This window comes from Ictidomys tridecemlineatus, unplaced genomic scaffold, assembly GCF_052094955.1.
Source record: "Ictidomys tridecemlineatus isolate mIctTri1 unplaced genomic scaffold, mIctTri1.hap1 Scaffold_440, whole genome shotgun sequence".
NCBI lineage: Eukaryota > Metazoa > Chordata > Mammalia > Rodentia > Sciuridae > Ictidomys > Ictidomys tridecemlineatus.
The window spans coordinates 170,826-187,781 of NW_027522849.1; the positions used below are offsets into that span (position 1 = coordinate 170,826).

At 33.2% G+C, this 16,956-nt stretch overlaps 1 pseudogene; it reads left to right on the forward strand.

Annotated features, from left to right (window-relative positions):
* Nucleotides 1-8,097: 8,097 nt before the first annotated feature.
* Nucleotides 8,098-9,230, forward strand: LOC144373599 (uncharacterized; annotated as a pseudogene).
* The last annotated feature ends 7,726 nt before the right edge of the window (nucleotides 9,231-16,956 follow it).

Sequence of the window (16,956 nt, forward strand, 5' to 3'; positions counted from 1 at the left end):
ACATATAATTAATGAAATATAATTTATAATGTCATATAATTATTCATTAATATGACTCATTATAATAAATGATTTTAAAGATATATGCTTAAACTATGTACCTCTGCAGTATTTTATATATCTATAGTTATAAATCTATGGACATATACAGACATCTATAGAAAAACAGATGTACATACACAAATCTTATCTCCATGGATCTGTATATGTTTATTATAGTTTCAGATTATATAATTCTTATTATTGCTTCTTATAAGTTTCTAATACCATTATATGTGATAGTGCCCATTTTTAAATTGCTTGTTATCTCGCTCAGTATTTTTAAAATATATTTAGTTATCAATGGACCATTATTTGTTATTAATTTATATGTGGTGCTGAAGATCAAACCCAGTGCCTCATACAAGGTAGAAAATTGCTCTAACACTGAGCCAAAACTCCATCTCTTTTGCCGAGTTTTAAGAGCTCAATGTATTTTCTTTTTATTCCAGATGTTCATCATACATATATTTGGCAGATATTTCATCCAGCTTCTTCTCATTCAGTTAATAGCATACTTCAAAATACAGAATGGTTTTCAACAGAGGAAAAGTTTATTAACTTTCTCATTTATAGATCTTGCTTCTGGCTTTGTTAATGTCAAGGACAAAGCCATGGGCTGGGGATGTGGCTCAAGTGGTAGCGCGTTCGCCTGGCATGCATGCGACCCGGGTTCGATCCTCAGCACCACATACCAACAAAGATGTTGTGTCCGCCGGTAACTAAAAAATAAATATTTAAAAAATTCTCTCTCTCTCTCTCTCTCTCTCTCTCTCTCTCTCTCTCTCTCCCCTCTCTCACTCTCTCTTTAAAAAAAAAGGACAAAACCATATAGAATTTCTGCTATGTTGTCTGACACAAGCTACAAATTTAACATTTTCTTTCAGATGAATGATTTAATTTTTCAAAAGTTGTAAGTTATGTGTCTAATTCATTTTTTTGCATACAGATTCCAGGGTGTTCATAATTCATTAAAAAGAATATTTCATCTCCAGGGAAATCCTGCCATCTCTTGTGTGTTTTTTTGTTTATTTCTAGGTTTTCAGTTCTATTCCACTAATCAGTTTGTATACTCTTTGCCACATATCTCACCTTTTGGGGTACTTTAAGTTCATAGTAAATCTCAGTGTCAGATATTTCAGTCCCATAAAATTATTCTACAGAATTGTTGACCATTCTATATGCCTGCATTCTCCATATAGCCTTTAGTAGCCATTCTTTTATATTTGTGCAATAGGTTGTTACAATTTCATCATGGTTGTGTTTAATTCATTTACTAGAGTTGTATATAGCTGATATCTTAATATTGAATGCTTCTTTGTATGTTTGGTAGTTGTAGGGTCACCCAATTTACAGGAAGTAGATCAGCAGTGTAGATGACATTCTGGGACTTATAAGTGACATCAGAATTAGGTGAAAGACTGCAATTTTGAGACCCAAAGTAGTGACACTTGTGCCAACCAGTGTCAAAAACATGTTCTTTTTAAAAAATATTTTTTAGTTGTTGATGAACCTTTATCCTTTATATGTGGTGTTGAGGATTAGACCTGGTGCCTGACACATGCTAGGCAAGAGCTCTGCCACTGAGCCAAAACCCCCATTTTATTTTCTGCAAATTCACACATTTTCTTTTAGAAAAATAAATTTTAAAGAACATTGTAGGTGAGGACTTTAAACTGACTCCATCTATGAGTCTGTTAAATGGTGAGAATTGTGACTATAAAAGACTAACCATTTCCTTTCTTTGCAAAAGGGATCTGAGATGTGTGGACTTTACAGAATTATTTTCTTATCTGCCCAGAATTACCTGACTCTCTGCTTAGGAATGAGCCACAGAAGGCCACAGTGAGGGTTCTCCACAATTTGAAAAAAAAAATTATTCTAACATGTCAGGATTTTTATTTTTTGCTTTATGTGAACAGTGACTATAATCATCTACTAACCTGATTTGTCTTCTTGTTGTTCCTTTCATAAAGTCTTGATACCATACAATTCCAATTGGCTCAAGTATTTAAACATTTTGCTATTGAAGATTTTTAATTGGTTATTTCTGTAGATGGTGTGATTATGCTCTGATGTCAAGGTAATTCTTCCAGTAAAGTAGCTGTGTTTAAGTAATTAGGATCCATCCACACGTGGAAAACCCATGTGGACACTTCTGGTGTGTCTTACTGATCTCATCTTCTTTTTGCACACAAAGATGATGACAGCCCTGTGACTTTTTATGACTCATAATTGTATTATGTATTATTCAAAGCCATCATTTTTCTTCGTTATATATCCTTGGTTGTATGAGTTTTAAGTAACTTATTGTTACCATTATTTTTCCATTACAATTATATTAAAAGGTCTTTTTTCTTTTATTATTCATTTCTTTGTCTCAGTTTTTGAACACATACATGCTGCTGTCTGGGCCTCTATTGTACCAAATTTATTCACTCGTTGAACTGCTTATAGAACTTAATATTCCAAGTCTGTCGTTTGTCTCCAAACATTAATATTTTATGAATATTTTACACATTGCGAATGTGTCATGGATGATACTTGAAACTAATAGTTTTGGGGAGCTCAATCTATCTCATGGATACAAAGCAAAAAGAATAACTCCCAGACTGTTTTCAAAAGCTTTTTTACCACTTTTTGTCTCCCTTGGGCACAATCACCTTATGAGTATATCTTTGACAAGTCTGATTTGCATCTGGAATGTACCCCAAATTTCATTCACCGGTGGCAGAAAAGTTAGGAGTTCGGCTTTTATTCAGTTCTTGGATTGTGGTATATATCTTTGACTTCACTCTAATATGGAATATATATACTGTTTTAGGACTTACTTTCCATTATCTAATTCAGAGGAAAATATGTATCTTATTACATAATTAAAGTAACTCTCCTACATAAGAGTCAGTTCTACTAACTTTTAATCCAAACTAAACAGTGAATAATGGTTTTGTCCATGTGCTATTGATCTACCAATTTTTATTTTAGGAGCCATTGACATTCAGGGATGTAGCTATTGATTTCTCTGAGGAGGAATGGGAATGCCTGGATCCTGCTCAGCAGAATTTATATAGAGAAGTGATGTTGGAGACCTACAACAACCTGGTATTTGTGGGTGAGCATAACTTTCCTTCAAAATTCCTAATTATTATTACTTAATTTTCTTCCCCTGAAGTATATCTTTTGGGAACTTCACCATAAAAATTGGATGATTCAGATTTGTGTTTTCAATAAAAAAGATGGCATAGTTCTTGATGCTGACAAGAAAATATTAAGTTTCTTTTCATCCTTAATGTTTTCCTTTGTTGGCATGATGTACATCCTTCACTTGACATATGGTTGACTTAGAGAAATGCAGTTATGTCAAATACTATGGCCCACATATAGCAGAGGACATAGTTGAGGTAGAGGAGGAAGCCTAAATTCAAAAAGTTTGATTGAGAAGTTATCCAGCAGAAAAGATTTTTGAGAAGCTTGAATTTCTTTCTCTTGTGATCATAGAAGAATCTGTCCTGTTTTTTGTGCTTTCAAATAATCTAGTCTCCTGATTTTCCTCCAGTAATGTCTGCATACATGCAAATTAACAACAAAACACTCCACTTGCCTTGTGAGTGTCAATATTACTTGACAACTCTTCTATAATTTTTAAAATATTATTTTAGTTGTTAATGATTTTCCCATTTATTCATATGTGGTGCTGAGGATCAAACCCAGGGCCTCATACATGGTAAGCAAGCCCTCTACCATTAGTCTATATCTCCAGCCCATCTTCCATTATTTGCAGGAATTTTTTGTACATTTCTGGAGACCACTAGGTCAACCCATTGTAATACATTAATATCACAAGTCAGTTACTCTAAACTTATTTGTACATTTTTATTTCATAAAAATGTTCTTATCAGAGTTCTTTCTGATATGTGTAATGGAGTTTTTGTAAAATTATCTGCCATGGAATGAAAGTCAAGATGGACAAAGACTGCTCTTTTGAGAGATAGTTTAAGTTGTATTTGAATAAGAGGATTTGTAAAATAACACATCTGTGTATATTTATAATTTGATTGGTTAATTTTTTCCTTATTTTTTCATTGTGTATAGTAGATTCAATGTTGCAGACTAGGTTTCCCCATATCAGTTAATTGCTTCACAAATTAAGATATGCATGACTCTTGTTTGTATTGCCAATAATGTTATATGTGCTTTTGCTTGTATAAATATTAAGTCTCTTTTTGTCTATGACTTTTATATTTTATTTTATTGTCTTTTAATCTGCCCATGTACGTAGAAATTGAAATTTTCTATATGTAAATGTAATGTGGATTGATGGCAGTGATACTCTGATGCTGAACTACACCCCAAGCGCCTTTTCATTCAGAGTTTGAGAGAGGTTCTCACTGAGTTATTGAGGATGTCTTGAATTTGCAATTCTCCTGCCTCAGACTTCCTAGTAGCTGGAATTAGAAGCATGCTCATCATTTGTATATTGATGAGTTTGTTCTTATTTATAGGATAAAGACCACATTATTTTAAATGAAGGTTTGAGAAATGGTGCAAACCTCTTTTATGTATTGTTTGTAATTTTCATTATGATTAAAACTACAAAATAAAACTTACTGTCTCCAAGAATTTAAATATACAGTTCAGTAACATTAATTCAAATTGTTATGCAATATATCTCTAAAAAGTTTAGATCTCAAAAAAAGAAAGAAAGAAAGAAAAAAAAACTATGCCTAGGAATCAAGGACTCATTTCTGTCTCCCCATCACAAAACCATTCTCTTTTCTTCAGAAAGCTGCTACTTTAGTTCAGAGATGTCATGCTTGTAGAATTCTGCAGTATTCTCTCTGTGAAAATTCAGTTAACCTAGTGTATATACATTTCATAAAATATATAATTAGAATAAATTCTTTGACTTCAAAGTTCTATAGTTTCTATATTCCAATATGGCTCATCATTTTTTCAAGGGATATTTGGTTTGCATCTCCCATGATGGCTCTGTTGAATAACAATGTCAAAACACTGGTGTGCAATGTTATTAATTTGCTATTGATGTGAAGGTTATTGCCACACTCGCTAAAAAGTCTGTCTATCTAACTCCATGTCTGCATTTACAATTGAATGTTGTAAATTTTATTATATTTTGAAGCAGGGAAATAGTCTTATTTGTACTTTGAGGGATATTCATACAATTTAAAGGTTATATTTCTCTGCAAAAAAAATATTTTTAACAATGAGAGTCTGATGCATATTACCTAGAGTCTCTAGTTAACTTTAAGTAGTATAAACATCTTTAAATTCAATCTTTCAATTCTTGAACAACAGCATGCCCAAGGGTGTTCAATCAACTGACACATATTTAGGGATTTTTGAACATTCCTTTCACTTTTGACTTCAAATTTTTATGCCATGTTAGTTGCAAAATAACTATCACTTAAATATTTATTAACCTTTGTTTTAATACATAAAATTGGTCTATCCTGCATAATATCTCACTTGTGATTAAGAATAGGGATTCTATAAGTCTACAATAGTTTCAAATATTTCCAAAGTCTTATACTCTGCAATTACCATTTTGCTTCACTGTATTTCTCTTTTCAGTAAGTGAGGATTGATGTCTCCTAGGATGACAGTGATTCTTTTTTGTCATTCAACTCTCTCAATGTTTTCTTTGTGTGTTTGGGGTGTAGGATATAGGTTGCAAATGTATTTACTCTTAATTCGGAACCTAGGAAAATGTTTCTTTTCTTTATTTTGCTTCTTTTCAAATTCTTTTTAAAATTTAAAATGATTTCTATGTTTTAATACTGTCTTAAACTATGTTTTGTGTATTATAATTTAGACTGCACAGGTTTTTTTGGTCACTTTTCTATGTGTCATGCTTGTATCCCTTTGCTTTCAGTATGTGTTTGTCCTTAGATTTAGAGTATATTGTGGACTACCTAGAGTTGCAATTTTTAGAGGTAATTCAGATAGCCAAGGTTTGTTTTCACCAGAAATTTGTAATCTTAAATTTGCCAATAGAAATATCAAAAAATGAAGAATCTCCTACTCATACTTTGTATGAGGATCAACTTGACTTCACTTTTTATTAAATTCAATATATTTGTGGCTTTTCAAAGCTATATTATTGTTACAGGTATATATGTCTTTTAACAGTTTTGCTTTTATTCTTTTCTTTCCAATTCTATTTCAAAATATTTTGTGTCCCATTATTACAATAAAATCAATTTTTTGAGCCAAGAAATGTTTAGAATTTCATATGACTTGTGTTGCTGTGCACACTTACATTTCAGTATGAAGGATTACTTTTCATACTTTTTGGAGAACAGATCTAGTGTTGATGAATAGTGTGTGCATTTATATTTCTAAAGTCTTTATTTTTCTTCTCTTTTGAAAGATAGTAGCTGTGAATATTATGTTTTGGTTGATAATTTTATCCTTCCATTTCTTGAAAATAGCCCGGAATTCCATTCTGTGTTGTGAAGTTTTGACTAAGGATTTTATAATTATGTAGTTACACATTTCTAGGTGACCCAACTTTTTTTCTTGGATGCTCTGAGTATTCTCTGTAAGTTTTAAAACTTGGATTAAAACCTGCTTTGAGTCTTTACAACTTAGAGCTGTTTTGAATGTTTTATTTTACTTATTTTCTGAGATGCATTTATTAGTACTGGAAAGAGAACTCCCACTTTACATTTTTTACCTTGGCTGGCCTTGAAATTTTGATCTTTCTGGCTCAAGCTCCTATGTTGCTATGTACAACCACCCCATGACTCTTTTAGACATTTTCTAAAGAAGGACTTTAAAAACACATTTAAAAACACATGACTTATCACCCTGAAGAAATTTTACCAGAGCAGGGAATACAAGAGAGAGAGGGAAGATATGGAAATTATGACATTAACCATTTACAACTAAGAAAACAATGGGAAAATATAGGTAAGAGTAAAGTTCAAAAATCATATTATAGTGGTCAAAACCAATTAGTAGTCTATATTTATGATAAAAATTTTATGGTCAAAGAACACCAGAAACAATTAATAACTGAAAAAAATTCAATTTATTTCACTTACTTCTGAGGAGCTGTGTGTCTGTAACAATATATCCACAGCCATTTTTGAAGTGAAAAGAAATGTGGAAAAGTTGAAATCTGGTCCATGCATCAGTTTTTAACTTGGCCAGTTATAAATGTAGCACCGAGTTAAACTTCCATTCAAACATTTGCACAGAGAAGATATTTTTAAAAGTGAAAATTTGAGAATTTCTTTACAAAATGTCCATTTTTCTGCAACAATACAGTAATTTCTTCTTGTTTCCAAATAGACAATATTAAGAATTATAGAGAGGTTTCTAATTCCCCACTATTGATCAATGATAATTCTAATACAGATTTCTAGAAAGTGCCCTATATACATAATGCTATAATTAATACCATTAGCAATGTCTCTACCCTGAGAAATTACCAGTATATTTAAATTGGAGATAAAAATTATGAATATAGAGAAACCCCTAGGCATTTTCTAAAGGAAACATACCAAGATGAAAAATGTGGGAAAGTTTGCTTCAGTCCAGACAAAACTTGCAAGTGTAAGGGTATATGAAAGAGTTCTTTATCACAGTGCAGAGCTTTCTCAATGCAAGATAATTTATAGAGAAAGAAAGATCTATATGTTTAAAGGATATATCAAAGCATAGGCTTGCTCAGCATCTTCTAAACACAGTAAACACTATGACAGAGATAAACCTTATAAATTTAAAGAATGCAAAAAAACTTTTAGTGAAAGGTTACAACTTGTTGAGCATCAGAGGATTTATACTGAACTAAAGACCTCTAACTGTAAAAAAGTGTGGCAAAGACTTAAAAATTTTTCAACTCTTACTAAACACCAAAAAAATTATTCTGCAGAGAAGAACTACCAATGTGAAGAATGCAATGCACTCAAGAACTTTACTCAACATCACAGTGTTCATACAGGAGATGTGCAATGCAAATGCAAACAAAGTGACAAAACTTCTAATAAAATCTCCAATCTTATTTGTCACCAGTGGACACACCCTGGAGAGATGCCCTACATATATAAACAATTTTGTGAAACTTTTAGTCAAAAACCAAGCCTTATAAATCACCAGAGAATTCATACAGGGGAGAAGCCCTACAAATGTAAAGTGTGTGGCAAAAGTTTTAATTCAAACTCAAATCTTGATTGCCACAACAGGATTCATACGGGAGAGAAGACTTACAAATGTAAAGGGTTTTACAAAAGTTTTAATACAAACTCGAATCTTGATCGCCACAACAGAATTCATACTGGAGAAAAACGCTACAAATGTAAAGTGTGTGGCAAGAGTTTCAGTCAAAAATCATCAGTTACTCAGCACCACCGAATCTACACTGGAGAGAAGCCCTAAAAATGTAAAGTGTGTGGCAAGAGTTTTAATACAAAATCAAATCTTGATTGCCACAACAAGATTCATACAGGAGAGAAGCCCTACAAATGTAAAGTGTGTGACAAAAGTTTTAATATAAACTCAAATCTTGATTGCCACTACAGGATTCATACTGGAGAGAAGCCCTACAAATGTAATGTGTGTGGCAAAAGTTTCAGTCAAAAATCATCAGTTACTCAGCACCAGCGAATCCACACTGGAGAGAAGCCCTACAAATGTAAAGAATGTGACAAAAGTTTTCATCAAAAAATAGTACTTACTCAGCACCTGAGAATCCACACTGGAGAGAAGCCCTACAAATGTACAGTGTGTGGCAAGAGTTTTAATATAAACTCGAATCTTGATCGCCACAACAGGATTCATACTGGAGAGAAGCCCTACAAATGTAAAGTGTGTGACAAGAGTTTTAATCAATCATTATCACTTACTAAGCATCAGCAACCCACACTGGAAAAAAGCTCTACAAATATAAAGAATGTGGCAAAACATTTAATCAAAAAATATTACTTACTCTGCACCAGAGGATCCACACTGGAGAGAAGCCCTACAACTGTAAAGAATGTGGCATGAGTTTTCATCACAAAGCATCACTTATTCAGCACCAGAGAATCCACATGGGAGAGAAGCCCTACAAATGTAGAGAATGTGGCAAAGCTTTTAATCAAACATCAATACTTAATCGACACCAGAGAACCCATACTAGAGAGAAGTCCTATAAATGTGAAGAATGGCAAAGCTTTTCATATTGAAGGTCACATCTTACTAAACATTATAGATTTCTTACTGCAGAGAAGTTTTACAAGTGAAAACATTGCATCAGTTTGTTTAAAAATAAATCAGCCCTTTTTTCACAGTAGTTCAACAGCATTTCATACCAGAGATATGATAGCACAGAAATTATACAAGTGTAAAATAGGTGACAGAGTCTCCAACAATTGTTCATACCCTACTCAAAACCTCAGAATTCATACGAGTGAGAGGAAGTGGGAAAATTTTGGCAAAGTTTTTGGACATTTAACAAATATTTTAAAAACATTGGAGAATTTATAGCATATAGAACCCCAAAGAATGTGTCCAAGACTGTATTCAAATTTCAGACATTTTTCAATTTCTGACCTCATATCTGTAGCAAATGTGGAATAGCATTTGTCCAAAGTGTGTACCTTAGATAACAGTAAATATTTACAAAAACACCTTGACAAATATAAAGATTGTAGTAAGTTTCTTATCTATAGCCCATCCCTTGAAGTATTTGGGACCTAGGAGGGAAAAAAAATCATTTAAATGTAGAAAATGGGTAATTGCTTTTGACATTTGCTGAAAATTATCTTAACATCTTTAACTGATATTGTAGGAATAAGGAAATACAAATATAGAATAGTGCATCTCTAAAAGGACATAATTTTAGTATAAATCAACATTTACTAAAGAGTCTCATTTATCACAACTGGACAAATAACAATTCTCAGAGTTGATTATTTCAGAAGTCTCTTATTATTTATATAAAATTTTAAATTTTTAGTTTTTATGTTTATACATAAACTTAGGAGCACTTAATCAGTAAACCACATCCCTAGATTTTTTTTCCCATTTTTTTAGAGATATGGTTTGCTAAGTTGCATAGGGCCTCACTAAGTTATGGAGCCTGGCTTTTAACTTGCAAAGCTTCTCACGTCTCTAGGGTCACAGGCATGGACCACCATGCGCGTTTTACAGAGCATTTTTTCTTATATTTGCCTTACAGATGCAATTTGTTTTTAAATAAAGTGTGAGTTTCTTAATGTAAACCTTGTCATGCATTTAATGATGTTATTAGGTCACACATCTCCCACTATTCACATTGCTAATGGATCGATGCAATAGTAACACATTCTATTGGGTAAATAATGCTATATCATCTCCATTAATTATTTCATATGTTTAATTAAGTTTTATTTGGGGAATATTATTTATGTAAATTATATACTCTTTTGTTTGTAATTATGGAAAAATTAAGTTATAGGAAGAACCTAAGAATACTAAAATAATGCTCAGATATCCCTAGTTTGAATTACAACTTTAAAATTTCACCTTATACTGTTGCAGTACTCCCTAAGGGATCTACAACTCTGGAGAGTTATACAAGCCCCCAATCAGGGAGATGAGAAAAACCCAAGAGACTAGGTGCTAACGTGCATATTGAGGTAAAAGAGGAGGGTTGCTGAAGGGGGAATTAGTCTCAAAGTTTCCTGGTGAATCCTCGTTATCCACAGGCCCATCCTGACTCTTGGACTGAAGAAATCATGCAGTTCCTCATGAATTCCATGATGTTCATCACTGAGGAGACTAAACTCACCTTAAGTGTAGGAAAAACATCCCAATTTGGGACCACCTCTTTAGTCTTGAATAACCAGTAGAAAAGTGTAACCAGAAACATGTAAAATGATGATTGTAAAAAGAAAAAACATACTATAGGAGCATTTATGCCTTCACAGTTTTTATTTCATTTTGTATTTTGATTTTGTAGACCCTTTGTTTCTACTTAATAATTTACAATATAATGTTTGTTATACTTATTGAATTATACAATAGATAGCATGTGTCATGGTCTCCCAGACCTCTCTGCAACCAGTAATTATAAGATACTATAAACTCTCCCTGTCCCTCTTCAGATCTTAAAGCTCTAAGAGCCCATGACATCACAGAGAGAGAAACATAATTTAGATTGAAATAAACCTCTAGACTCTCATCTACAAGTCCTGTTCAAAAACTAAAAACAAAATATTCTCTTTATATGTGAGCTTTTGTGGTCAAAAAAACACTTCCCACAAACATTGCATTTAACTTTTTTTTGGGAAAATATATATTGAAATATAATGATAAGTTCTATGAGAATAATATTCACAGCATTTGTTTATTCCTAAGGGTAAATATCTAGGTTTCATGTTTATGTCCACATTATTTTATGCAGAAAACTGGCTTCATTTTACATATGAGAGTTCTAACTATTTATAAGGCCCAGAGGAAAGAATCAGTACTAGAGGTCTAAGGAAAATACTAAAGATCTTACCTTTTCATGTTATTGCATGATGTCTGCATATCCTTGATGAAACAGCTAAAGAATGCCAATTTCTCAATGCATCTGACTCGGTCACTCACTCATTGGAACCCCAATTTATTGAGTCATCTCAAGGCTATCACTCCCTCCTCTAGGATCTGACCTGTTCTTGGGAGGATGTAGTGTTCTTCATGGGATCACTAGGTCATCCAAAATGTGAGAATGAAGTTTCCTTTGTTCTAACTTGTATTTATTCGGCCTCACTTTCAATACAAGTTAAAACAATATTTCAGATTCTCACCTGTGGAGAGGACTTCCCCGTCAGGACCCTAAACAGCTCTTTGGGACTCCCTAGTACATAGGTTCAGTGTTGGGGTTTTCCTAGTCTGGGAATACAGTTGCTTGTGTCTGTTACTTTTGTTTCTTTTCCCATTACCATTTGTTGAAGAGGCTATCTATTTTCCAATCCATGTTCTTGGCACCTTTGTCTAATATAAGATAATTGTAGTTTTGTGGGTTGGTCTCTGTGTCCTCTATTCTGGGCTATTGGTCTACCAGCCCGTTTTGATGCCAGTACCATGTTGTTTTTGTTACTATGTCTCTGAAGTATAGTTTAAGGTCTGGTATAGCAATACCACCTGCCTCCCTTTTCCAGCTAACAATTGCTTTATCTATTCTGGGCCTCTTATTTTGCCAGATGTATTTCATGATTGCTTTTTGTATTTCTATGAGGAATGCCATTGGATTTTTATCAGAATTGCATTAAATCTGTTTAGTGCTTTTGGTAGTATGGTCATTTTGATAATATTAATTCTGCCTATTCAAGATCAAATTAAATCTTTCCATCTTCTAAGGTCTTTTATTTCTCTTTACTGTTTCATAGTTTTCATTGTTTAGATCCTTGACCTCTTGTTGATTTCCAAGTATCTTTTTTTATTGAGGATATTGTGAATGGGGTAATTTTCTCCATTTCTCTCTCAGAGGATTTGTCACTGATATACAGAAATGCCTTTGATTTACTGGTGTTGATTTTATATCCTGCTACTTTGCTGAATTCTAGTTCTAGAAGTTTTCTTGTGGAGTTTTTTGAGTCTTCTAGGTACAGAATCATATCATCAGCAAATAGTGCTAGTTTAAGTTCTTCTTTTCCTATACTTATTCGTTTAACTTCTTTCATCTGTCTAATTGCTCTGGCCAGTGTTTCAAGAACTATATTGAATAGAAGTGTGAGAGAGGGCATCCCTGTCTTGTTTCCAATTATAGAGGGAATGCCTTCAGTTTCTCTTCATTTAGAATGATGTTGGCCTGAGGCTTGGCATAGAGAGCCTTTAATATGTTGAGGGAAGTTTCTGTTATCCCTTGTTTTTTCTAGTGTTTTGAACATGAAGGGGTGCTGTATTTTGTCAAATGCTTTTTCTGCATTTGTTGAGATGATCATAAGGTTATTATCTTTAAATCTACTGATGTGATGAATTACATTTATTGATATCTGTATGTTGAACCAACCTTGCATCCCTGGGATGAATCCCACTTCATCATGATGAACCATCTTTTTGATATGTTTTTGTAATTTATTTGCCAGAATTTTATTCAGATTTTTTGCTTCTGCTTTGTAGAGGTATTGGTCTGAAGTACACTTTCTTTTCTGTGTTTGTCTGATTTTAGAATGAAGGAGATATTGGCCTTATAGAGTGTGTTTGGAAGTGCTCCCTCTTTTTGTATTTCATAGGATAATTTGAGGAGTGTTGGTGTTAGTTCTTCTTTGAAGGTCTTCTATCCATTGAGTCCTGGGCTTTATTTATTTATTTTGGTTGGTAGGCTTTTGATGGTGTCTTCTATTACATTGCTTGAAAATGATCTGTTTAACTTACTCAGTTTGTGTAAGTCACATGATTCTAGACATCTGTTGATGACTTTAATATTTTCTGTATTATTGCAGTACAAATTTTCTAAATAATTTCTAATTATCTTTTGTATTTCTCTAATTTTCATGGTGATATTTCATTTTTCATCATGGATTTTAGTAATTGGAGTATTTCTCTCCTTCTCTACAGTAGCATGGATAAGGTTTTATCAAATGTATGTGTTTTTCAAAGAGCCAACGTTTCATTTTGAAAATTTAAAAAAAATTAAAAATATATGTCAGCACAATATATTACAATTCTTATTACACATATACAGCACAATTTTCATATCTCTGTATATAAAGTAGGTTGACATCAATTCGTGCGTTCATACATGTACTTTGGATAATGATGTCTATTATATTCCACCATTCTTGCTAATCCCTACCACTCCTTATTCCTCCCACCACTCTGCCCAAAATAGAATTCATCTATTTCTCCCATGCTCCCCCTCCCTACCCCACTATGAGTCAGCTCCTTGTATCAGAGAAAACATTCAGCATTTGTTATTTTGTGTTTGGCTAACGTAGCATTATCTTCCCCAATGCCATTCATTTATCTGCAAATGCTATGATTTTATTTTTTTTATTGCTGAGTAATATTCCATTGTGTACAATTGCCATGTTTTCTTTATCCATTCGTCCACTGAAGGACATCTATGTTGGCTCCACAGTTTAACTCTTGTGAATTGTGCTGCTAAAAACATTGTGACTGTTTCCCTGTAGTATGCTGTTTTTAAGTCCTTTAGGTATAGACTGGGGAGTGGGATAGTTGGGTCAAATTGTGGTACCATTACCAGTCACTTTGTCAATTTTTATTTGCTTCTTTTGTTCCAATTTCATTGATCTCAGCTCTGATTTTAATTCTTTTCTGTCCTTTACTGCTTTTGATGTTGATTAATTCTTTTTTCTAGGGCTTTGGGATGTAATTTTAGGTCATTTATTTGAGTTTTCCTATTTTTTTAAGAAATAAACTCCATGCAATGAACTTTCCTCTTAGTAATGCCTTCATAGTGTCCCAGAGATTTTGATATGTTGTATCTGTGTCCTAATTCACGTCTAAGAATTTTTAAATCTCCTCTTTGATGTTTTCTGCAACCCATTGTTCATTCACTAGCATATTATTAAGTCTCCAGGTATAGGAGTAGCTTCTATTTTTATCGTTGATTTCTAATTTCATTCCATTATGATCTGATAAAATGTAGGGTAGTATCTTTACTTTTCTGTATTGCTTAGTTACTTTTTGGCATGACATATGGTCTATTTTAGAGAAGGATCCATTTGCTGCTGAGAAGAAAGTCTCTTCGCCTGTTGAAGGATGATATATTTTATGTATGTCAGTTAAATCTAAGTTATTGATTGTATTATTGAGTTCCATAGTTTCTGTCTGGATATTGTTTGGAAGATCATTCCAGTGGTAAAAGAGGTGTGTTAAAGTCACCCAGAATTATTGTCTGTGGTCTACTTGGCCCTTAAACTTGAGAAGAGTCTGTTTAAACATAGATGCTCCATTGTTTTGGGGTGTGTATATTTATAATTTTTCTGTCTTGTTGGTGTATGGTTTCTTTCAGCAGTATGTAGTGTCCTTCTATATCCCTTTTGATTAACTTTCTCTTGAAGTCCACATTATTTGATATAAGAATGGAAACCCCTGCTTGCCTCCACATTACATGTGAGTGTTATATGTTTTAATATTTTTTTTGTATATGAACACAAAACCTTTATTATTTAGTTTAATGTGGTGCTGAGGATAAAATACAGGGCCTCACATGTGCAGGTGAGTGCTCTACCAGTGAGCCCCAGTCCCAGCCCGAGCCTGAGTGATATATATTTTTTTCCAACCTGTCCCCTTCCGTCTGTAGGTGTCTTTTCCTATGAGTCTCTTAGAGGCAGCATATTGTTGGTCTTTTTTTATCCAATATGCCTGTCTTTTGATTGCTGAGTTGGAACTAAACTTTCAGGGTTATTATTGAGACAAGATTTGTATTCCCAGTTATTTTTGTTTATTTTTGGTATTTAACTAAGTCAGTTTCTCTTTCATAGATTTTTCATTTAGAGTAATACTACATTTTTCTGATTTTTTTATTGTTGTTTACTTCCTCCCCATGGAATATTTTGCCAAGGATGTTCTGTAGTGCAGGTTTCTCATTGTAAATACTTTTAATTTTGTGTATGATGAAAGGTTTTTATTTTGTCATAAAATAACATCTGAATCGAAATCTAATTGCTAATCAAAATTTAATTTTGTTGGGTATGCTTCTTGATTGGCATCCATTTCTTTCAGAGCTTGGTTTATATTGTTTCAGGATCTTGTAGATTTCTGGGTCTCAGTTCAGAAATCTGAGATCCTGATTGGTTTTCCCCATATGGAATTTGATTCCTTTCTCTTGTGGCTTTTGAAATACTCTGCTCCTCCTGTATGCTAGGTGTTTTCATTATGATGTGCGTTGGTGTAGACCTGTAGTGATCTGTTCATTTGGTTTCCTATACGATCCTTGTATTTGATTTCCCAATTCACTCTACATGTTTGGAAATTTTTCTGGTATTATTTCATTGAATAGATTTTCCATTACTGTAGTTTTGACTTCTATGCCTTCATCTATCCCAATAGTTGTTAAATTTGGTCTTTTCATATTATCTCACAATTCTTGAATCTTCTGCTCATGGTTTCTTACCGTCTTCACTGGGGTCAACTTTATTTTTACAAAATTATATATTTTGACTTCAAAGTCAGAGGTTCTGTCTTCCAAGTGATCTATTCTGTTGGAGATGCTTCCTATTGAGTTCTTAATATGGTTTACTGTTTCCTTCATTTCAAGGATCTGGTTTTTTTTTTTAAATCTCTATCTCCTTATTGAAGAAATTTTTTGCTTTCTGTATTTGCTTATGTAACTCTTTATCAAAATAATCCTTTGCTGCCTGTATTTGCTCTCATATCATCCTTTAATTCACAGAAAATTATGTACCTTCTCCCATTTATCCTGCTATTCTGACCATGGATTCTAATAATGTAGCATCTTTATTTGGGGCACATTCTTTCTTGGTTTCTCATGTTGTACATGCATCTTCCCTTCCATCCCTGTGTTTTTAAGATATATAGCCATGTAGGCTTATAGTGTCCCCAATGGGTTTCAATACATTTTTTAAAAAAAATTTATTTATTCTTTTAAATACATGACAACAGTGGAATGCATTACAATTCTTATTACACACATAGAGCACAATTTTTCGTATCTCTGTATAGAAGTATATTTATGCTAATTTATGCCATTATATATGTACCCATTTCTTTCTGAAATACAACTCTTAATACATATATGTATCACAATTTTTCATATCTCTGGTTGTATATAAGGTATGGTGGCACCAATTTGTGTCTTCATACATGTTCTTTGAATAATGGTGTCATCACATTCCACAATCACTGCTAATCCCCTGCCTCCTCCCCTCCCCTCCAACCCCTCTGCCCTATGTAGAATTTATCTATTCCTCCCATGCTCCCCCTCCCTACCCCACTATAGTCAGCCCCCTTATA